We start from the raw sequence: 26,257 nt of genomic DNA, 5'->3' as shown, positions 1-26,257 counted from the left end.
AGCATTGCCTTCTTTTTTGACTGAAAACGACGTGGTTTTTTTGGTCTCGGCTCATTTGGTGAACGCCATTCACTTGCCTGATGTCTGGATTGCGTGTCGTACTCATAAACCCACGTCTCGTCTCCAGTAATGATCCTTTTGATGAATGTGGGATCGGATTCAGCCTCGCAAATCATGTCTTTTGCGACGTCAACACGGTCTCTTTTTTGCATGAAATTGAGGTCTTTTGGCACCAACTTTGCTGCTACACGACGGAAACCCAAATCATTAACCACAATGTCTTGGGCGGATCCATAGGCAATGTTCAAGTCCTCCGCTATTTCTCTGATGGTTAATTTGCGGTTATTGACCAACATTTCTTTTACTTTATCAATTTTTCACCGACTTTCGATGTCGATGGTCTGCCACTGCGTTCATCATCTTCGATTGACTCACGACCACTTCTGAACCGCTCGTGCCACTGGTAAACGACCGTTTTTTTAGAGAATCGTTGCCGAAACACTTTTCCAACATTTCCAACGTCCGTGCGCCACTAAATCCGTTTTTTACGCAAAATTTAATACAAGTTCGTTGTTGCAAATTTAAATCCATTTCTGAAATTGTAAAAAATCGCCAACACACACAGAGATAGATGTACTCTTGGCTACGTAACTTTTGCAAATGTCAAGTTATGACACTAAGATTTAAAGGGAATATCAACAACAGATGTACCAATTTAACAAAAAAAACAGAACTCAAATCGGAACGATGGGAGCGCCACACGGTGGTTATTCCGGGAAATTTTTGATCAAGGTAGTATATACATATCACATATATATATATATCATATATATGTACATACATGTCATATATATATACATATCATATATATGTACATACATGTCATATATATATACATATCATATACATATATAATACATATATATATATTTTATAATTACTAAAATTTATTCAAATATCTATGAATCTTGTGAATATATACCAGCACGAACTTCTCGCCTTCCCATTCCGGAGTTGGCAATTGAGAGTAAAGACTTGTTTTACGCTACGAAAGGAAACACATTCTCTTTCATTAGTTCTCTCCATACTGCCCCATCCAATTGAAATTATTTCGCCCCTGGCACAACCGTGTTTTGAAAGAATCAACCATTTTATTGAAGATTAAAAATTACGTATTGAATAACGTGTGCTACTGCCATAGCTACGTAATTTAGGGTTTCCGAGCCTTTGTCCATAGGCGAAAAAATTTAAAATCAAATTTCCTATCATCTCCAGAATTATTACATTTTTCTACTGAAACAAACAACCTGTAAACATATGTTAATGTGTCATATATGTATTAGGTTATATATTAATATACTAGGGGTAGTCAAATGAAAACCGAACAACTGCCATAACACAGTCCGCGCGAAAGGTGGCAGTGGCACAATTAGTATTTTACCCGAGTTTTTTCCCCCTAATGCAGCCGGACAACGTTATTCAATGCTATATCGTCCGTGGGAAAAATTGCATCTTAAAGCTACCTGTCATATGCTTGATCTCTTTAATTTTATTTTCATGATCTGTCCTACCAAATTACAATGGGGCTAGTAATACTTTTTCAACATAATCGCTATAAAGATATTCCAATTTATGCTAGAGATTTAATCAGTAATTTACCCCTCGTTCCATTAGTGTTCCCAACCTAGCTCCTCTAATAATTTTGATAAGTTACCCAATTTATCATTACAGCGTTTTGTAAATCTACTAGGGTAAGCTGAAAAGTAATGTGCACATGCTGGTGGAGCGCGAACAAAAAACTAGCGATATCGGGCAAAAAATTACATTAAAGTACAATTCTTAAGTTTTAAAATCATATATTTATTTTTTAATATAGTCACTGTTAAAGCTGACACATTTCTCCCAACGTGTAACAAGTTTTTTTTCATCCCGTCACTGAAAAACTCTTCCAAATTTTTTTCTCGAATCCAGAACTTGACAGCTGCCTTCACCTCATCGTCCGTGGTGTAATGATTACCCTTGAGGTATATCTTTATTTGAGGAAAAAATCGGGGGAAAAGTACACCTTTGATTTAAAAATTCATTAATTTCAATTTATGAGTCTTATTGTTTTCTCATCCATATGAAAAAATTTGTTTGTAACAGGAAACAAAGAAAAATGTTTTTTATGAATATTTGTGTCAATGGAATGGAAAGTTTTACTATCGATATCGATCGACACACGTGAAAAAATGATTCGTTGAAATTTATGAAGAAGTAAATTTCATCGGTTTTGGACGGAATGATTCTCTCTAAGGAAATAGAATATGTTCTAGCAAGAAATTTTTTCCGGAAAAAAACTGATTCCAATAAAAACAAAAATTATACTCTGAATTACTTATTAGAATCAATATGATTTCCACATCTTTTTGAGGCTCGTCTCATAAAATTAAAGAAAACATGAACCAGAAACGGAATTTAGTAGAAAAAAGTCTGGAAACTAATTTTTGGATTCTTTTTTGGGGTTTTTGAAAACCATGTTTTACAAGAATGGAAGCAAGACAGTGGTTTCAAAATTAATTAAGCGCAGCTTATTTTGTGGAAATTAATATATAATCGCTCAAATACATCCTCTAGAATCAAAAAACTCTGGACATCTGGATCACATTAAGATTCAAATGGTTCAGCTTAGCGATTTAACGAAGACCCTGTGAATGATCTAAGTGCATTCCCAGTTCGGTTGCAATATTTGATTTAACCATGCTAAATAAAAATTTTAACAGTTGTAGGGTAAAATATTTATTTCAATCAATTACAAAACAATTTCATTTCGTTAATATATAGCAAAAAAGCTTCCGCAAAATAATGCGAAGAAAAAAATCATTGCTGATGAGAGCATTCATCTCCTTGTATAAGATACGAGGGTCATCCGGAAAGTAGTACCCGTTCGTGCCGCATGAAGTGCTGACGACGCGAGTAGCCGCTGGACGAGGTCAGATAGCTTCAGTGGCTTGTCTGCCTTCTCTGAGCCAAGTTGCGTGACGCTAGCATTGCCTGTGTTGTTTCTGTGATTGTTTACAATGTTTAAAAAAATTGAGAACGCCGCCAGTTGTGAAGTGAGGGCAGTGATTAAATTCCTCAATGCAAGAAACGTTCGCCCATGTGATATTCATCGCCAATTAAAGGAGGTGTATGGAGACAATGTAATGGACGAGTCGTCTGTTCGGCGGTGGTGTCGCAACTTCAACATGGGGAGGGGGAACACACACGACGATGAGCGTTCGGGGAGACCGTCTGTCATTACAGACCAACTGGTGAGCTCAGTTGACGAATTCGTGAGGAACGATCGGCGCGTCACAATTGATGACATCTGTGAGCATTTTCCCAATGTTTCTCGAACAATTGTTCATGAAATTGTTAAACACCATCTGCATTATTCAAAAATTTGTGCAAGATGGGTCCCTCGCGTATCTCAATGAGCTGGCGGCGAAGGACTATGCAGCAGGAATACAGAAACTTGTCACACGTTATGACAAATGCCTTAATTTGCTCGGAGATTATGTTGAGAAGTAGTTTAAAGTATCCTCTTTCAAATAAAATTTTTTATGTTTGTTAATATTTACTTTTGTGTCTTTATTTCACGAACGGGTACTACTTTCCGGATGACCCTCGTAGTTTCCTTTAATGACTTTGTGTCCATTTATTCGACTAAAATGTTTCTAAATATAAAGTTATCGTTAAAAGTGAAATTTGGTCATACCGAGCAAACGCCATCTATGAATTCTAATTTCTAATACAACCAAACTGGATGAAGTTTAATTTGACAAACACGTTGCCAAAATTAAGCAACTATTAATCGGATAATACAATAACATATCAACGCATTTGCTGTGTCTATATTATACAAATGCTTAAAATGTTGATTTTCCATTGAGAGACAAATTTAGAGCAGAATATGCGATTTCATAAGATTCGACTGTCGAATTTCAACGCCGAGAATAAGTAGGAGATGAAGAATGTTTTACAAAGCATAAACGATGAATGATAGGAGCCAATTCAGGAAGGAAGGAACCCAGGTTGGATACATAAATTATCCCACAATTTCCCAATGCCTCGAGAGTGACTTTCTCTTTCATCTCCCGCCCTCATGCCACAACGCAAGAGCAGATGAAGTCGAATTCCTTCCCACGCCCCCCCTCCCCACCCACTGCAAGCGCTTTTTGGCGGAAGAAATATGTCGCAACATACCATCCTCAAAAGAGAAGAAAACCCTTCTTTCCCTAGTTTCCCTCACACATCTTCTTTCCGAGCCATTAAATCATGGGAGAAACGATGGCAGAAAACGCGGGAGTGGTTTAATTTTCACTTCTTTCGACGGATACGCATACCATCCCCCGTCGAAAGCAAAGGGATTTTTTTTTCGAGAGCACGTGACAGATGGGGTGTAGGGGTAATGGTGGGACAGGAGGGGAGGAGGGTGTGTGGAAAAATGCGGTAGGGAAGAGGGTGGTGGTTTTTCGTGAAGCATTCGCTGCGAGGAAGGCTAAAAGGGAAGGGGTTAAAGTTCCCGAGGCACGCTCACTTTCTGGGTCACAGGGTCGGTCGCATGGAAACGCGATCTGTTTATTTCCGTAAATGGAACGACGGTCGCCTAGCTTCGACGCTTCACGCGAGCCGATGCATTCGACCCGACCGCCTTTCCCTCGAAGTGGTTTTCGTATCCTTCCTTTTCCTTAAAAACCGGTGACCTCTCCATTCTCTTCTTTTCCTTCTCCTTTCGTTCTCTTCGCCTCTGCATCCACCATCCCTCTCTCCCCACCCCATCACCCCATTTGTGCCTCGGATGGATGTATGTCTCTCTCATCATGCTTCGATACTCATCTGGGTTCCCCGAAACTGATCACTTGCGAAACGCCCGGCGTTTCCCTAACGAGAGATGTGGAAGGATATGCAGCGATGCATTCATTATAATGTCGTCTTTTAGGGCAAACAATCTCCGCCCGATTTTAAAGCAATAAAGAAAATACGTACCCCCTTTCAGGGCAATCTTTACATATGGTGACCTACCAAAACACATACGAGGGTAGGCTGAAAACTATTGCACATAATGCTTGTAGACCACAAACAAAATGACCTTAAGAAGCACTACTGGTGGCATGTGGAAGTAACATTCCCCTCAACACGCATGCACATGTTTCAGTTCGTCTTATTCATCCAGTATATTTTGAGAAGCGGAAGCATGGAGACGTGTTCTAGTGCTATATCAACGCGAGTTAAACAGCGTGCTGCTTTCGAATTCTTGCCTTCACCTCATTGTCCGAGGTGTAATGAGTACCCTTGAGGTGTCTCTTGAGTTGAGGAAAAAAATAAAAATCGCAAGGCGAAATATCGGGGGAATTAAAATGGTTTTGTTTGTTCTCATCTCTGAGATGGCGTGGTACCCACAGTCGTGTACAGATTTTACGGTATCCCAATTATTCAATAATGAAGCCGACATGTTCTTTGTATAGTCGAATATGGTTTGCGATACGTTTTTGAGTGATTCGCCGCACATTTCGAATCAAATCTTCGACGAATTTGCGATTTTTATCGTTTATGTGACAGTGATCGGACGTCCGCTGCGTGTTTTGTCAACAATTATGGCTTTTCTAGGCCCGAAACCACGAAATTTTACTACCCATTGATTTACAGTAGACCTATCAAAAGCATCGTAACCATGAGCAGCCTTTAAATTACGATGAATCTCAGTATGAGTCACTTTTTCAGCAGTTGAAAATTCGATAACAGCACGCTGTTTAACTCGCGTTGACATAGCACTAGAACACGTCTCCATATTTGCGCTTCTCAAAATACACTCGATGAATGTAACGACCCCAAACCTGCGCATGCATGTTAAGGGGAAATGTTACTTCCAAATGCCACCGGAAGTGATTCTGAAGGTCATTTGATTTGTGGTCTGCAAGCATGTATGCATTAGTCCTCAGCCTACCCTCGTACATTCATGCATTTTTATGTGAACTCGGGAATCCATTCATTCGTGCGTCGTATTTAATTTTATTTTTACAGCCACGCAGGAAGTAAGTTTTCAATCATTAGATATGTAACAATTCGTATTTTTTCATTCCTATATTCGAGATCGAATTATAAGAATATTAACTTGTTATAAAATGCCACGAGGAATTCAAATTAAGTTGTACCTTATGCCAACAAATTGTTTCCATTTGCAATTGAGATTTTTATTGTTAACGCCCAATGACTGCCGAAATAATGAAGTTTCACATTTAATGAAAATGGAGACACACATACACTTAGAACTGGTACAAATTTCTATTTGATAAAATTATGTCCGCAATGTGACTTTGAGGTTTGTAATCTCTTCAACATTTAGTTTTTAGAATGCTATTAGCTATCCATGAAAAAATGGGTAAGTTGTTATTATTAAAGTCATAAACAGTATTTCAATCCTAAGACTGGTTTACTGCAGCCATCCATTCTTCCCCATTTAGCGTTAATTCCCTCAACATCTGATTGGTTCTCTGTTTTACGTCATTCTTAACTTGTCCTATGTACTATGCTCTTGGCCTTCCTGGCGGGTTCTTTCCTTCAATTTTTCCTTCTATCATGTTTCTAATTAATCCATTGTGTCTCAAGGTATGTCCAAACCATCTATTTCTTCTTTGCCGTAGAGCTCTCCATATGGCCCGTTCCTCTTCTGCTCTTCTATATGCATACTTAATTGTTCCTCACTTTGTCTGTCCATTCAGCATCTTCAGCATTTATTCAGCATTCATTAATGAAGTAGGAGATTGAAATACAAAGCAGAACTACTGATTTTGAATTGATCTGAAAGATTGAAGGCTAATTTTGCTATGGAGCTACAAAGTGAAGAAAACGAAAAGAAGAAAAATGTTTAGGTAGTGCAAAACTACGTAATATCTGCAATAATACTAAGGACTGCAATTAAAGGCACATATCAGAGAATCTACGAAGATAAAAATTTTAAAAGTACCAAGAAAAAAAAGGACAGAATTATCAAAAACACAAAATACAACGGAATCTGCAGATAACGTAAATTCATGATAAAAGTAAAATTGTATTGATCTCTGATTTCTTCTCTTCCACGGCGTATTCTAAATTAGAACAGCACCAAGAGACGCTCACAGTTTTTTGTTTCTTTTTTTTAATATTCCGATGGCACTACCACCTTTCTTAATGAAAATATGAACAATTAGTGCAACAGATGGGAAGATGCTAGCTGAGAAGAGATCTGAAATAAAACTAGATTGACAATTAATTAAATTAAATTATTTTCTAATGAGCCAATCGCGCGTCGAAAAGAACACAAGAACATGATATATAGATACTCATAATATTCACTACCGTACTTGTCAATATCGTCACAAATGTCACTTCAATACTCGTTGGCTGCCCTCATTACAGTGTAATGACTCTTTAACACCCAAAATATTCCTAATAATTTCGCTTAGCCAATGACAAACAATTAAACGGCAGACCATAATAATTTATTTTCAAATATCCTCATAAGAGTTTCTGGAAAGAGTTTCTGTTTTCTGGAAACCACGCAACTTCTGCAGTTACATTTCGCAGTGAATTTAAGATTAAGACTGAAACGATATTTCAGTCTTACGTCTTCTCCCATTTTTAAGTACTCCCCCAAGTTTTCAACGGATGCGGTGCGTTGGGGGGGGGGAAGCGGGGGGGGGGGGGTTGAACCTCGAGTTCTGCTTGCGCAGTCAAAATGCCGAGTGCCTCGAAATGCTCCCGACAGGTAGCATAAATGGCTGCGTGAATGGTGTGGGGGGAGACGAAATTTAAAGACGTCGTCGGAGGAAATGACAAATTTATGCGAGAGGGAGGAAGCCGTGAGGTTCGCTGCTCAAAACGTAGAAAGGACACATTAATTACACCGCGAATCCGAAGACGCAAAAGTTTGGGAAGGGAGAATGGTTTAGCCATGACACACAGAGGAGGTGACGTTCATTAACTCGTCGGGTTGTCGGAAAGGTGAGATCGACTGCGTATAATAACCCGTGCGTTCGGAAAAATAGGGTGTAAATTTAGGGGTGAGGTCAATGTTATCGTGTCAAGGCCGTCACTCATCCGCCTCTAGGCTCATCGCCTGCACTTTTCTTTTTAACAGCTGGCCTTAAGCTTTGAGGCGACTGAATGTTTATTATAGCCGTCGTAAAAGTTATGGCTATTAAAAAGCTCAAGATGTGAAGACGCGACGCTACGATTGTTTCAGCACGAAGACCAATACTGTCTCGTCCTCATCGGTGATATGGATACACATGGAGTTTCTTTTCTAATTCTTATTTTTGGCGAAAGTCATTCTTTCTACCTTTCATAAAATGGAAGAAAATTTCAATAGTTATGAGGATATTTTTAATTAAAAATTTACAGGTTATCATGTGAACCGGGATCCCTTAACTGACAGAGGATGAAGAAATATGAAAATATTTATCACGGAATCAGTCGGAGAAAGAAATTTTCCTTCTGTACTAGAAACTCCGTAGTAAAAAACCCGAATTCCTAGTGCATTGGGAACACCGAAATGGAATGTATAGACTCAATGAAATACCTAGGCATTACCCTCACTCACGATCTCTCCTGGGTGAAACACATACTGGGAACAAGCCAACAGGAAATTAGGATTTATTAGAAGAGTACTGGGTAAATGTGATGAAAATGTCAAAGAGAAATTTTATCTGTCATTGGCTAGGCCTCATTTATAATATGGTGCAAGTATATGGGATCCTCACGAAGTTGGATTAATTGCCAAATTGCATCGTGTGCAGCGTAGAGGAGCTGGATTTGTGAAACATTGTTATGATAAACTTAGTAGTGTATCCAAAATATTAGAGTCAGCTAGGCTGGGAATCACTCAGCAAACGAAAGCTACAGATTAAATCTCTTGGATAATTTGGATGGACGTCTCCTTAGCAGTGATGTTGAAAATGTATTATTAATCCCATCGTACTACGGAGGTAGAGATCACGTCGGTAAATTAGAGAGATTTAGTGTAGAACAGATATTTTTAAGGTGTCATCTTTTCAACGTACGATAGGGGATGACAATAGCATTGTTCCAACGCGATAGGGTCATGTTTGGGTAAAATTATTCTGCTGTGTATTCACCCCCTGCCACACACCCTAGTGATGGCTTTCAGGGTAAATGTAAATTTAAAAATTTATAAAAATAGAAGTTATGCACTTTATAGCGTATATCCGAAAGAGGTGTGGAAAAGAAAGGAGAAAATAAAATTGACGGAAAGGAAAACAAACTACATATGTCTGATGCTGGAAAGGGAAGAGAGGCGATTGCTTTGGGTGGAATTCAAAGAAGGCAGGACAAGTGAATGCAAGAGATACTAAGAGGTAATAGGGTGTTTATCATGGTAAAGGGGGGGGGAGTGGTTGTAGGAGAGACAAGGCAGAAGATGGTAGGGAGAATAGGCAATTTGCATGGTATTAAGGGAGATAGAAAGTAAGCAGAGCTTAAGAAAGAGTTTAGGCAATATTTAGCATGAGGTTTAAGAATATATTTGTTGTCGTGTGAGTTAGGGCATAGTAGTATAGTATTGTGCACAGCCAGGGTTCATCAAAAATATACCCTCTATCGGTGGACAACTGCTGAAATTCCGAAAGGGAAAAGTGTGATGTACGTTCATGTGATACGACCTAAACCATGATTCCGACAATACTTTGAGAATATAGTTGAAATGATAAAATCTTGATGTCCTTTAAATCGTTTTTGATAAGTTAATATTAATGAAAAATTAAGCATTCACTATCATAAATGAATATTAAAACGATGCACACGTGTGGAAGAATAGAACTAATTTTTCATGGCCTCCAACAACTCAATATATTTCTAATCCATCACAATTAAAGTGAAAGATGATGATAGGAGTATTATAACATTCAAATCTGGATTTAAATTAACAATACTATGCTAAAACACTAGCCATATATGTATTAATACACACTTACTTATAACTATGAGTATATATTTACAATATATCTATGTCACATAAATACAATACATCTACATCAACATAGGTACTCTTCAAGACATGATTAATTTCATCATACAATAATGAGTATTTTTATTTGAATCATTAGATTTTTAAATTAAAAAGAAGAAGTGCTAAGGCTTGATTTTTTATTTGACTGAGTGGATCATGCGAGGAGAGAATGAATATTTGAACCTTTTAGCTGCAGTTTACCTCACACTTATTTTATCCCAGTACTCCGACCAGCCAATATTATGTCGGCTTATAATAATTCCCTCATTGCCGCAAGTAGGCTCATGTATCCTGTACATTTCTAAAGTAATGTGCACATGATGACATAAATACGAGACCGCGGTTTTACAGTAAATAGAGTCCACTGTCCGGTTACATCTATTTAACATCCCGGGGTGATATTCTTAGAGACCAGAAACTAAAATCCGTGTGGTGCAGTTTTTCTGGTAATGCAGGCAACATTTCATAGGTATAAATAATAGTTGGTGGCAAAGGAGGAGGAACCGGCTCCAATGTTTTGATAATGTTTGGACTGAGCATTTCTTAAATCATAGTGAATTCCTGATGAAATCTACCCAGACCCGTAAAATCGTCGAGGTTTTGCCCTGGGATATTACTTAAAGACACATTTGTGCTACGCGATGTTCGTCGCCAACAGACACAGTTTGTCCGGTACCGATTCTGGCCGATAAGGCAATAAAACATCCATCTCTCTGGCGCCTACAGTTCGAAGCGCAAGATTAAACTCGACTCTGGATTTCTCTATCTCATCTCCATAATCTCTCTCTCTCTTTCCAATTACCCGACTCTTAGCAACCGAAAAATTTTTTTAAGTCTCTCGATTGGTACATTATCTTCCACCAGTTGTAGCCTATTAAACTGGCTCACAAATAAAATAAATTTACTTTTTTTCACTTATGTCCTGTATGTACAGGGTGCGTTCCAAAAGTAATGCGATTGAATTTCCCTCACCCCTCCTACTAGTTATTGCACAGTATCAATGTTTTATTGCACAGCAACTGATTTTGGACGACCTTCACGACTTTCGTCGCTGGGTAAACGGCTGCCATGATGGAATTCGTTATACCAGCGTTTCATAGGGGCAAAGGATGGGACTCTATCACCAAGAGCGGATGTAAGTTGATCGATGCACTCCTGTTTTGATAATCCACGTCGAAAGTCGTAAATAAAATTATCGCACGACATTGTTCCCGAGTTAAGTCCATTTTTCCGCTGGGACAAAATTTTCGAGTCATTGTAAACAACACAAGTTATGATCAAACGACAAAATTTTCTGAAGAAAGTTAGCGTTGAAAGGGTCAAAGATTTAGATGGAAACGTCAGATGGCGCCTAAAGCACTTATGTGTTGTCAAGGCTCAACATATAAATAGCAAACCTCGTAAATGACGAATATATCTCTTTTTGTAGTAACTGCCCACTCAATTTTAATTTGAAAACTATCCTACTTACACAATCTATAAATCACTATCTTAAAATCATGCTTCTTATGAGGTGGTAATTTTACATTCCTTTTTTCTTACACGTAAGGCTATTTTTATTCTAATACTCACCGATCCTTTCTCCACGTATCCAGATTATGTCTGTGCCCACCATATAAATTAAGGGTCATGGTGAGTACCATAATATTTCTATTCATGCATTTAAACTTCTTAGTAAGTTAAACTTCTTATATATGCATGACGGGTACCACGTTGAGTGTAGTTTTAGTTCATTCCAATTCTCTCCTACTTCACTTGAGAAAATATCTATTCAGAATTGACCGTCCAGCGTGTTCTGACCCTCAAGCTACCACAGCCGGAATAAATTTGCATTACTTCCCTTGCCACCGTCTTCGCGGAATGACTGCTCGATTAATTCTCATTGAAGTGGGAGAAATTAGCGAAACCCTGAAGGGGTTCGCGAAGGAGACGTTGGCGTGACATTTTGCTTTGATAAAAAGAAACGAAAAAATGTTGCTTTTTTTAATCTTATGTCCTCCTCCTAATTAATCCTGATCTCCCCCCGTCATGATGGAAAGAGAAAGAATTTCGGCGATTAAAAAAAAGGCGAGTTCCGAGAAATTTGGGTAAAATTCCAAGTTGTCGACAACAGAGAATGGGTCGTAACCTTTTTACCTGACGAAATTTAATTGATGAAGGTTTTCCAGGGAAAGGCAGTTGAAATTCGAGTAAAACTGGGGACGACGGGATAGAATATGCATTATAGGAGAGTGGAAAAGAAAGGAAAAAAAATTATCGCACCAGTCGAGACAACTTCGTCGAAAATCGCGAAGTTGCCGTCGTAAAATAAAGTTTCAATCGCAGAGATCCTGGAGTTTCGCCGAATTGAAACTCGCCGTGATTAATTGCGCAAGATTTGCATAAACCCACGTGTACTCCGCCTTTATCAGGTACGAAATTTGTTCCAGTCATTTGGAGGACTTGGTCTAAAATAAGTGGACTCATACATCTTCCCTGTCTGCGTATGTAAGTACCCTTTGGGCACCATTGTAGAATAATCTGTTACTGTGGAATTACGAAGCCAGAGCTCGATTCTTCAAATCTTGGTTAAATTATCTAAATGAAATTTTAAATGTATTATTATTCCTAGGTAATCTACCGGTTAAGTCAGGTTTTGGGTGGACTGAAATAAAAAATAAATATTTTTTCTCCTAACAAAATACAACCCAACATTCCACTCTACAAAAAGCCTCTCTTCATCTCTGAGTACTTCCTTCCTCCCTTCATTCCGTCCAATATCCCTATCCTCTTCATGCCCTTTCCTCGTTTTCCTAACATTCTCCCCTCTATTACAGTCTTCACGATCAAAATGCCCCACATCCATCTTTTCTACCTCCTTTGAATTTCTCCCAATATCTTATGAATAGCATATAAATCTCCAATACTGTATCACATTTCCAAAAGGATAGTTAATCGGTAGCAAAAATGTTATTAAGACATTTTGTGAAAAATTAAATTTGTTTAAACCCCAAATGGAAGTCACTCTAAATGTTTCCTTCCAATAGTTTAATCAATCCCAAACCGATATGAAAAGACTGTAGCGCACGAATTAACCAAGATACACGAGTTATGTCCAATAAATACACAAACAGATACTCTAAAAACTTTATTTTGCTTAATTCAGTCTAAGTCGATTTTTTCCTCTTCAAAGTACTCTCCATTCGTTTCTATGCACTTAGTCCATCTTATTTTCCACTATTTAAAGCACCATTGGAAGTCCTCGGCATTTAGACTTTTAAGGTTTCTCGTCGTTTCTTGCCTTATTGTGTCCATATCATCCCAGTGATGTCTCCTGATCACATTTTTGCATTTTATGAATAGGAAAAAGTCACAGGGGGCGAGATCAGGCGAATAAGGAGGATGATCAAGAATGGCGATTGAATTTTTTGCCAGAAACTGGCGAACAATCAATGCTGAATGTGTAGGTGTATTGTCATGGTGAAGGATCCATCCCTCGCCTTGAGTCAAATTTGGTCGCACACGACGCACGCGATCTCTCAAACGCTTGAGAACTGTAAGGTGGAAGCATTTACTTTTTAACCTTTGGGAAGAAATTCATGATGAACCACACCTTTGACATCAAAGAACACCAGGAGCATGACTTTGGTTTTCGATCGGCTTTTTTTGATTTTTTGGTTTGATTTAATCCACTTGAAAACTCATGTTTTCTTCACAGCATTATCACCGTAAACATCTGTCAACATTTCAGTAATTTCTTGATAAATTTTACCGCACTTCATCCAAAAACTTGATGTTGATTCGTTGATCCGTGATTTCGTCAATTTTCATTTTCGACAAACAGTAAAACCAAGGACAACTGAAACTAACATAACTGGCACCATACGCACAGCTCGACGATCCGCCAAGAACAGACGGATCATGGGGTCTCAGGCGACTACCGCCGCTAGTGGGTGGAGCTATAGTCCGCGTCATGGCTACCTGATTACACCAATTCGCGTATTATTGGATATACCTCGTGTTATCATAGGCGAAATTCGATCTCGTAATGCGTAGATTATCATAGAACTGAAGATCATTCTTATCCAAAGATATGTATGTATCCGAGATCAACGTTGAAAAGTTATCATAATTATCCAATGCGGTCTCAAATGGTCAAAAATAAATTTGGCAGTTAAAAAAATTCATTCCACGAAAGAGTTCAAAGCTTTTTCAGAAATATACTGGGAGAACAAATGCATAGCTTTTACACCCCCAATGCTTTTCTCAGCATGCTTGAAAAGTCGTCCTTGACCTGGATTCAACCTGACAAGTACCGCTAATGGCGTGAGTCACGTCTCTGGCTGAGCACCCACAAACGTCACTCAGGAAGCTTAAAAACTCCAGTTAAATTTTCCAAACCAGTAGACATCTACGGGGAATGAATTATCTCCAATTTCAAGGGCATTAGAAATTACATACGATTAAAAAAATGAAATATTAAAATAATTGATGTATTTGTTTTAATTGAATAATTAAATAATTGTTATTATCGTCTTTGAGGATATCAATTTTTTTCTAAGGATTGATCCTGTGAATTTTTTGTCGCGAACAGTATAAAGTTGCAAAATCAGTTCTATTTTATGACTAATAACTAGATTTAGCCACGAACAGAAGCGTAATCTGGGCCTCCACAGTTGTGTAATGATGACATCGGGATTTGTTGGTAACCTATGCGTTTAACAGGTTCGAAGATGATGTGTGAAACGCAAGCGACACCGTCTTCCCGCCAGATGGACCAACACTGTGTTGTAACACGCACTATCAAGAAAGGTAGAGTGCGCATGGCATCATCCGAAGCGGCATCGTAGTTGAAGAATGACAATGTCACGCCACCCATTATTAGTTCCCGGAGTTGGCTATTCCGGGAAATATTTAAGACTTATTTACTTTATTGCTTTAATTTACTTATATGGTGGTAGTCATTCGAAAATACACGATTTTGTTATTATTAGAGAGATGCATAGTGAATACTCGATGAAATAGTTTTAAGTTTTTGTTCGAAACAGCTTGTGTACTTTGAATTTGTTACGCATGTCCTACAACAGGTATTGAATGAACTAATAGGGAAATTAGAGCGAAGGTAAACGACCATTTGAAGTATTTTGAGAAAGGAAATATTCAGTCGTACTTTGCAAATTCGTCTCGAGCGTTCAAATATGGGGCTGATGTCAAACTGGATGTTTTGCACTTGGAATACAAACGCTTTGAATCGAATTTATTAGAGATGTTTGAAATTTTGAAATCTAGAAGTGAGTGCTTGTCAAATAACCACGCTAAAGAATTTCATTCCTCGTTGTTCATTCCCTCTTACGCACAAAATTTGAGTGTGACTTCATTTTGACTTAAAATACCTTCGTCCCGATCCACAACCTCGTTTTCCCACACATTCTAAATATCTCATATTATCTCAGGGGAAGTGACCACACCTTTCTTCTCTTCTATTTTCAAATATTTACCTACCCCCTCCCGCCGACAATTGAGGCAAATACGGGGTGCATTTAAGTTTTGAGTTATCTAAATTGTTTTCTCGGGAGTCGAATAAATATTTGATTAAGCGTAAAGTACGCGTAGCCTCTATGGATACAAGAAAGAGATGTCTGCACCGTGAGTGCACAGGGTTCGTATAGCTGCCGCTAGAGTGAAAAGCGTTTTCAAAATTAAAAATGGCGTCGTTTATTATACATGAGCAGAGATTGATCATTATTCGTTTCTCCGCATGCGAGGTTCAGTAACACCCAGCAAAATTCATTGTCAAGGAAATGAGACATGCGATGATGGTGGGAACGGGGTTCAAGATGGTGCGGTGTATATCTTACTGGCTTCCAAACCCAGAGGGCCCGGGTTCAAATCCCGGCGGTGTTGAACATTTTTCAGAGGTACCTCGATCCCTACTTGAGGTGCTTTGCGGAGGGCACTTTGAGTGAGTACGGCGTCCGTCGGATGGGACGTTAAGCTGCGGACCCCTTGGAGCCTTCCGTTGTTAAGAGTAGGCTAATGCCGATGCCGGGTTTCTTTCCACCCTTCATCCTTTCTTGTCCATCCCTAATGGCGAAAATGACTTCAGCTGTCGGTCGCCTCCCCTAAATATTACTACTACTGAGTGCGTGCTACAGAATCAATTTACAAGTTTTATGAAAGATAGTAATCACCGAAATACTAGGATATTTGGAATCATTTCCTTGAGATCACGTGCTCAGCAGTCAACAAGTTCATTCCCAGTAAATTTATAAAAGAAAAACGGAACCTAGGTGGTGCAACGCGGGTGTTATAAAGGCATTACGACGTCAAAGGCTATGTCACGCCAAGGTGAAAAATATTAGGGATGATATCTCTAGCGAAAAAAAGAATGAAATCACTTATGATCATAATATATCCAGGGAGAGTGCCAAATATAAATTTCGCAAGCGTTAAGTGAATTCAAAAGGAAAAGGTTAGCGGAAAATTTGATAGAGAATCCAAAAGCTTTTGGTAATACGACAGAGAAGTTCAGGAAAATAAGTCAACTGTCAATTCCCTCAAAATTTATGAAGGCGAAAGAGAAACCAGCAGTTTGTGCATTAAAAGGCTAACTTATAAAATTCCTTCTTTCAAAGCGTCTTCACCAATGTCTCAATCACTCAAGGAGGGAAATTTAAATTACAGATTTAAACCTCTTGCTAAATTGGAAGGAGGTCTCCCTAGCAGGGATGTTGAATATGTATTAGTACCCCCATCGTACTACGGTGGGAGAGATCATACTAATAGAATTAGAGAGATTAAATGTAGAGCAGATAGATTTTAGATGTCATTTTTTTCCACGAACGATAGGGGATCATAATAACATTGTCTGACCGCGGTAGGGTCATGTTCGGGCAAAATTATTCTCGTGTGTATTCCCCTGCCATACACCGTAGCGGTGGCTTGCAGGATATGTAATTTTTTTTACACTATCATTTTTAGATTGACATAGCTTAAGATTCTCTTACTCAACTTTATAACTATAATTAGTTGTCTACCAGCTGTCGGTAAATCCTGTGGATAGTTATGGATCCTTAGGCTACACATCACTCCATTGCCATTCCATTTCCAGCATCCAATTGCTAATCCATGTCCGTTGTGAGATCGATTGTATCCCACTGCTAATCCATGTCCGTTGTATCCCACTCCCGCCTTTTCTCGGTTTCGTTGGATTCACATTTTCTCCCAGCTGTAACTGGATTTAATTCTAATTATTGGCCTTTTTATGTACGGGTGTGCTGTTTTCCTGATTTTGTACGTAAATTGTAAATAGTTCTTAATAAAACAATTTCTTATTAAAACCTTTATTTATGTGCAACTTAATTCTGAACTACTGCTATGGTAACAAACTAATTAACGCAAATTGGTCATTATTGTAATACAGTTGTCTATAGACCGTAATTAGATTACAGTCTCAATACTTGAGATTTCATTTTGCCGGGCACAATGAACACAGAACTCGAAAAAACGAACTTATAGTCTATAAAAAGTAACTCTTACAGAAATAAAATCTTATAAACAGAAAAAATCGAATTTTCCAGTGGCTGTTTACAATTTACGAAGCTTCAGTCCGGCTGTCGGTATAAATCATGATAAACGTTTGTAAATGATATACGGGTAACTAACTAGTAGCTAGAGAAAGAATGCCACATTTTAACTGTCGCTCATCATTGAAGTGAATGAATTGAAATCTAAATTCTGAGTTAAACGTGCTCTTAACTGTGTCTGAAAATTTTTTTCCAAAATGTCGATTTCTATCTCAAAAATTTCCTGAAAAATATATCCAAATCAGACCTAGCCTATATTATTTTGTTTAATGCAAAAAAATCAGAAACCCTTATTCCGTAACCACCATAGCGTGATGTGTCCCCAAGCAAACAAATTAATTTTTAGATTTATACATTATTAAGAATAAGAATCGATACATTAGTTTATCGTAACTGCATTTGCCTATCAGCAATACGTTCGAGTTACCCCGTGCAAAGTTAAAGATGGAGTAATATTGCTTTAATATTTTTTTAAGTTTTATGAGATGTTACTCACCAACCTGGTCATTGAAACAAAGTTGTATTTTAGTATTATTCGTATTTATAGTACGCTTCAAGCCACCACTAGGGTGTATGACAGGGGGTAAATACACACCAGACTAGTTTTGACCCGAATATTTTTAACCGTAATGCGGTCGGACAACGTTTTCTGATCCCTTAACGTTCGTAAAAAAATGAAAATTTAAATCTATATATTTTCTTCACTTCATCTCTCTAATTTGATTGACATGATCTCTCCTAACTTAGTACGATGGGGGTAATAATACATTATTTTCAACATCACTACAAAATAGGAGTACTTCCAATTTATGCAAGAGATTTAATCTGTAATTTACCCTTCGCTCCATTGAGTGATACCCAGCCTAATTCCTCTAATATTTTGGATACGCTACTCAGTTCATCATAACAACGGCCTACATATCTAGCTCCTCTACATTGCACGCGATCGAATTCGGGAATCAATTCAACTTCATGAGGATTCCATCACACTTAGAGAATATCCTAAATGAAGCCCTACCAGGGAAAGGTAACATTTCTCTTTGACCTTTTCATCACATTTACCCAGTACTACTTCGTGAGGATCCCATTTACTAACATCATATTCTAAATGAGACCTGACCAGCGAAAAATAGCATTTCTCTTTAACCTTTTCATCATATTTACTCAGTACTCGGTGCCCAGAAATTTGAAATTAGAAAATTTCACGAAAAAATCTTCACAAAAATCTTTGTCTGGAGTACATTATTATGTGAATTCGAACATTGGACATTGGGAAAGATGGAAGCAGGTCGGTTGGAAGCAATGAAAATGTGGATTTGGAGAAGAATATCAATATGGACGGACAAGAAAGGCAACATGGAAGAATAGAGAAATATTTTTAAAAATTAGGAAAGTAATTTAATAAAAGAGATGGAGGAAAGGAAAATTACATTTGTAGGACATACTCTCAGGCGTAACAACTTACTGAAAAATATAATAGGGGTGAAAATAATGGGAAAAAAGGAAGAGGATGGTCTCTTATAGATAATATAAATAGGACTATGAGAATGACAACCTACGTTGAACTGAAAAGAACGGCAATGGAGTAAGAGACCAATGACTGCAACGACAAGATGATGTCTTCGTCTTTAGAAGATGATGATGACCTTCTGATACATAAATACTAATTTGTTTTTAGCCCATTCATATATTCTTCGTATATATTTCACCTTGGAGAGGACTTAAGTGAGGGTAACGGCTACGTAAGTTCCTACTAGGTGTTGAGTCAAAAGTTGAAGAAATTTGAATCTCTTAATGTTTTTTACAATCCGTATATTTAAAAAAAACTCTGTAAGCCTTCTTGTCCACCTGTATCCCATCCCCTGCCCGAGTCGCCCTCATCAGCCAGCACCCGACTTTCTCCTTGCCAATGAATCCTCATCTGTTGGGCTCTTTAAGAAGCCCCTTAGCAGCGAAGACGGTGGTGGTGTTCCCCCTCTCCCCCTACACTTCGAGTCCGCACTCTCGCCCCCTTTTTTACTCACGCCCATCCCTTCTCCCTCCATCAGCCTCCATTACCTTCCCTTTCTTTATTCACTCCTCGCCCAGTGAAGCTTTCTGCCCGGAAAAGTAGGGCGAGCCCGACGTGCTAGCAAATGGAGCGAAACGACGACGTCTTATGGCTGGAAGACGATGGGGGCAGCGATGGGAAGAAAGAGAGGGGCAGAGAGATGGAGAGAGTAGGTGAGGGGATGGATTAACATTCGAGGGGTGTGAGGAGAAGGTTGCAATACACTCCTCCTTTCTCCCCTCTCGATCCATCCTTCCCCAGTAGCATAAATCTCCCACGGTGAGCCTTCGCCACGTCGCGCGAGGGAATTGTTGAAAGTTCGAGTCAAAAAGCCTCCTCCTCCCCCGCCTTTCACAATCTACCCCCTTCCCTTATTTTTTCATTTACGCCGAAAGGAAGAGTGAACGATGAAGGGAATGAGGGGTGTGGGAAGGGGAGCGTGGAAAAAAAAACGAATGGCGATTCTTAGTTGGGAGGGGGATAGACCCATTTCCGTCCGTGACCTAAAATTCGTTAAACAGGAATGAGAGAGGCATGATGTTTTTTTTTGCATCCCGTGCTCTTAACTTTTTTTTTAATTTTCTCATCAGTTTCGTTATTGTCTAGGTACTGATTTTTTTCATAAAATCAACACTCCCTACCTTCTTTCTGTTTTTTTATCCCTTTTGAGTTTTATCTATCTGCTGAAATTATGTAAGCCTCGTTAAATAACTGGAAAGTACAAGAGATATTCAGGTGTGATGTGGTGGAATCGCTCCATAATGACAGAAACAGAGAAAAACGCTTTCAATTTTCATCACTTTTATATCTATGAAGTGGAAACTTCATCTGTAAATTGGAAAATTGAAAGTGTTTTTCTCTGTTTCTGTAAACTGGAAGGTACTCAGACACATTTCCAGATAAGGTTAAACGTAGTTAGTCGAGTTTCAATCATTATTTTTTTTCAAATCAAAAAAGGAGAGAATATTCATCCTAAAAAATGAAATTTCATTATACTTGAATGTGCATTCACTTCACAATATTTTGAAAACCTTCAACTTCGGAAGATGTTATTTTGAAGGATATTTCAATATTTTTTTTAATTTCGAGAAAGATGAAATGATTTGATTTGTTTCACATTTTCATGGGTGTCATCACATTTATGTTATGACATTATTTTCTGGAACTCGTGTATAACTTTGTCAGTGGCGTATGAGGCGCCAGAAAAACTTGTCTGCATTATTCGAATATTATGTATAGTACTTTCCGCTTCTCCGTAGTCTCATGACAATATCAATGTTTATGCATGCCTACTCCCTCCCAACATCTTATGTATTCGTAAACAATGTTTGCGAGGGTTGAAATTCGTCAACAGCCGAGGGACCATTTTTCCCTTTCCATTCGCTTTACGGCAAATCAGTGTCATCCTAAGTTACAAAATATATCAACCGTATCCACGAAATTTATCAATAATAAGGTCCATAGTACTTTTCGCTACTCCGTAGTTACATGCCAATGTAGTCGAATGCAACTTCTTAGGAATTCGTAGACAATGGTTGCGAGGTTTGAAAGTTTTCAAGTTAACACATTCGAATAAGTTATTTGTAAATAATAGGGGTGCATTAAATTATAAAATAAAAATATGTAATTTCCAGTTTCTCTAAATCCTGGAGAAAATCTTTATCTAAAAATAATTGCAGATCACTCGTAGTATACAATAATCTACCTAGGTGATATTAATGGATAATATTGAGACGAAGATACTATAAATTTCATGCACACATTTCGCTTATGTTTACCAAAAGAATTCGACAAGGAGCATTGCCGATTTAGTCTGCATAATGCTTGTAAATTTGTAAACAACAAATTTTCAATTTTATGTAAAGACTTGACGTGCTAAATAATCCAAAGAGGATGAAAGCCAGGCTCCTCGGATGAAAAAAATTGACCTAGGTATATGAAAATTTAAATATTTGGTTTGTCAAAAGAGGAAAGTGCACTTATTGTAGCCAAAAATGTTGATGAAAAGAAGGGAAACTCAGTACGTGTACCAACTAACAAATACCATCGAAAGACTATCGACCGTTCTGCAGATTATCGAGATATGAGGATGCGCATTCGACCTTGAAGACTAAGTCAAACCAGATATCCCAGAGGCACGCTTGGCCAACTGGGGAATAACCTACGGTGAGGAAGGATCTTCTTTGTGGCAGCATGTCTCGCATTAGTCGGCTGTAAAACAGTTTTTAAAATCGTAAAAGCTTACTCATTTGAGAGTAATCCACATATTAACCATTTTTAGTAATCAATAAAATTAATTCTTAATTAATTTAAAGTAGAATCTACGAATAGTATCTCAATATTTATTGTTATTTTTCCCTCTTGAGATCTACCATTAGAAGTTTTTTTTTCGATTTCGTCTTATTAAAACATCTTCAGTCTTATGTCTAATTAAAATTATATTTTTATTCCCGTCACATATCTCTGATTTATTTTACACATTACACGTTAAAAAGGACCTTTCATATTGGCCAAGCGTAAATATTACTCCTGGGGGGATTTCGGTGGCCAATGGTAGAGAGATCGCTCATTGAAGCGGGATGATAGGCATAGATTTGGACGTCTTTGAGATTATGTGGGTGTGGAAAACAATGGAAATGGTGGAAGTCGACAGAAAGGAAAACAAACGAAGAAGTGCAAGGCATGATGGGGTGGAAGTGGGGACTGTTTGAAGTGAGAAGTAGGAAAGAGGGATTCGAAGCATTTTGATTGGCAATGGGATATTGAGGTCTGGAATAGAGGGGAGAAATTTAGGCAAGTAAAGAAGGGGCAGGAATGGAATACGCGCATATTGGACGAAAAGGAGGGACGAAGAAAGTATGCAAAGTTGGAGAGGGATTTATTGTAGTGTCGGATGCAATGTTGTGCTTTTTCGGGAGAGGTAAGTAATTGTATCGTTGTACGTGAAGTTGCATGGGCTGTGTCCATTCAAAACCAACATAAATTGGTAGAATACTAATAGTAATACTAGTAATCAATCGAAGATGGATATTTTTATTCTAATATTCTATGCATATGTTGACAAATAGTTTCTGATGCCTTAAATCTCCTTTTTTAAGTTTCATATGAAAGAATATTTTCCAAATATCATTCCATCAAATCCAATCATCAAGCACGCACTCCATACTTTTATTAATACTAGCTCGTTTCCTGGACAAAATTTTATGCCGCCAACTTAGATAAGATTATCCGCTCATTCCGTTGATTTATAATCGTTTTCCAAACCGTAATCCATCTATTATTGTCATTCAAAAATGTTTGAGCATTTAAACTTTACTGTTCCTTTTATATTACAAATTCTAGGAATTACAAATACCGTAAAACTTAGGTTGTAAAAATAAAATAAAGTTTGCAAAAATTGCCGCACTGTAATTGAATACTTCCTCCTCTGACCTATAAAAATTCTAAATTTCGCACGCGTGCAAACGGAAAGTAACCTGGTTTCCTTCATCTTTATTTTCATTGAGCCGGAGTAATTTCGGCGAAAATAGCCGTTTCTGAGGGCAAAAGTCTTTCAAAATGATTGTGCAAAGTGCCGCCGATTTCAAACGAGTAAAAAAAATTCCGAAAGGGTCGTATAATAAAACCGATTGGCGAGGATTTTCCTCCCCGTTTTATAGTTTTAACTGCCGTTCGAGGAAAAGGCGCCGAAGGAGGAAGCGCCCTATCTCGCAGTGGTGAGTCAGCGAGTTTACGTTAATGACACGGAGGGGTTGTGGGAGAAGAGGTGCTGAGGGGCGGGGGGGTAGGATGGCTTGGAAGAAGGGGAGGGGGAGAGAGTAAGGTGGAGGAGGAGGGAGAAGGAACTCACAATCGAAGCGCCCCCTCCATACCAACAACCGCGGCGGCAGGTTCAATGTTAAACGCTTTCCTATTCCCCGATCTTGCATTCCCTCCAACACCCACCCCCTCCTTCCCCTTCCCCTCAGGCCAATCCTCTCCCCACCATGTCTCTATCATTTGTTTACTGCTGCCGGTGAACGGCGGCGTGACTCAGGACTTCGAGCACATCAATTCACTAAGGTATACACACGGAAGGAGGAAAAGAGGCGAGACGTAGTTAGCCAATGGCGACTCCCTCGGACAACCCCTCACTCATATCCGTAATGGACAGGCATATTCCAATTTGGAACTGCATTTTTCATGCCTCAATTATGCTGTTCACTAAATAATTTATTTAATGATGAAAGGGAGGGTGGGTCTATTATGTATTTCTCACCGTGGCCTATCTAGATCGTCCCGCAAGATATTCGTTGATGAAATTTTAAATTATCGTAGCAAACATATACCAGTATATCACTCAACCATCACCAGTCACTTTTAATTAACATATCACTTATATCGATATATTATATCGATATATAATATATTACTATGCACGATGTTGTCATATAAATATGACAACATCGTGCAGTTTGCATGTTCCTTAAATACGTGTGTCAACCGAGATCAAAATGCAGCAGCCACTGTTTGCCATTGATTTACCTCTCTCCGACTCCTTATGATCCCAAATGGAAAGGGAAATATTTTTCCCCAGCATCTATTTTGTTTGAAAACCAATATAAATTCCTTTTCAAAAATTATTATTTATTCATTTGCCGTTTTTCACGCAAGAGTTAATGTTAAAAAAATAGTGAAATTATCAACCATTTGTGACTCCAATTTGCAATGGATAGTAAAAATATATTAGTTTCGTGGAATATCACTAATTAAATTAAACTTTTTCAATTATTTACATGCATAAAAATTATCTGCATCCATATTTCATGCCTCCTTTGGATTTTTCTCCACGATTCCCCCTCCCCTCCCCTTTCACCATGCCTGTGGTTCCTCTTTGGTTTTCCTTTCCGTCCACTAAAACTTCTCCGCCCTTCTCCACGTCAACATTTCAAATGCCTCCAATCCACGCCTATCATCTTGCGTCAACGAGTTTTTTTCCACCCCGTACAAATCTACGCTCAGTATCAAAGTTTTGACAAGCCTTCTCTTAACGTCCTTGCTCAACGTCCCCAATTTCCTCCTCCTTGTGAAAGCTTGATTCTTCTATCAATTTGATTCTTTCTTTCACCTAATTTTCCTTTCAGTTGGGAACTAGTTATTATGTATAATTTTAAAGTAAGAGGGAAAATTTGAGGAAATGAAGGAAGGAATATTTCCCGGAAAAAAAGTGTTGGCTCTTCTAAAGCATGGGAGAATTTTGATGGAATATAAGGATGAAAATTCATCTAACATCAACCATCTGAGTAAGTTAAAAACGTCATCCATCATTGTCATTCACCCATTAAAGAAAATTCCTCAAGGAGAGATTTTAAATAATAGCAATAAAAATAATAGTAACAATGCAGTTACTTTAAAAAGGTCTCGAAGTGTTAAAGTTACTTTGATCCCATTTTGTTTATTTTAATAACATTCTAAAGGCAAGACTGTCTGGGTCCAGAGATGGGATTGAATGGGTCCAGAGACACAGTAATCTCAATGCACAGGTCTTCTTTAAACCAAGTAATCTTGATAACCAACAGTTGTTGTACAAGTTTCACTCTCCAAGGATGACTAATTATCAATTTTCAGATACTTTGAACAACGCGCAAATAAGTCTAATTACCATTTTTTTATAATTTTTTTCTCGCGTTGTTTCAATGCGTTTCAAAAATATTGTTCACTCTCTAGAACTCTTGTATGTAATTACATGCGTAATACTTTCTTTTCCCTGAGGTTTAGATATCCATGAATATATTAATGGCCCCCTGAATCCATGCCCATAAATCACTCCCTGCCACACACCCTAGCGGTGGCTTGAAGGGTACATAAATAAAAATCAAAAATTGCCCGTGTGAAAAACTGTTGCACTATGAAAATGAGTAATACCACTAACCATTTTAAAGATTGGTCCTCTATTGTAATTCATGCGAGCAAATAAAATATTAAGCTACTTGTTAATTAGTTTTCTTTGAAGTTGAACCACTGCTGAAAATTAGTATTCATTAATAATAATTCGAGATAATGGCTGGAAGTGGGAGTGAACACTGTTTCATATCTCGAACCAGGATCATTTCGGATCAGCGTGCCTTAGCGTGTTATGTAAAACTTTTTTAGACCCTTAAATATAAGTAGCTCCAAGAGATGTCACGTGTCCCACCTCTCCAAGTCCCTTGAAAGTTCTTTTCTCCGCGATGTACGCGCCTGAGTTCCTCAACCCTACTGTTAATCCTAGGGTTAGACCATTGAAATTATTTGAGCAAAGCATGAGACTCCCTTAGTATTCCTAAATGAACCCCTTCCTCTATGTTTGATTATCTGAGAAGGAAGTTCGGGACCTCGGATTTACCTGGATAGGAAAGTTGGATTGATTGTGACGTCAGGTCGCGTGCATCGTAGAGGAGCTAGATTTGTGAAACGTCGTTATTGTAACTTAGCAGTGTGTCTAAATTTTTATTGAAAGTAGGGTGGAATCACTTATAGAGTGAATATTAAATTAAAAATCAAATCTCTTGGATACATTGGAAAGAGGCCTCCTTAGCATTGATGTTGAAGATGTACTATTTTCTCAATCGCTCTAATATTGGAGGGATAATGATT

Source organism: Hetaerina americana, unplaced genomic scaffold, assembly GCF_022747635.1.
Source record: "Hetaerina americana unplaced genomic scaffold, ioHetAmer1.1.p SCAF_44, whole genome shotgun sequence".
In the NCBI taxonomy this organism is placed as follows: Eukaryota; Metazoa; Arthropoda; class Insecta; order Odonata; family Calopterygidae; genus Hetaerina; species Hetaerina americana.
The sequence above is the reverse complement of the archived record's forward strand: the minus strand, read 5'-3'. Positions refer to the sequence as shown.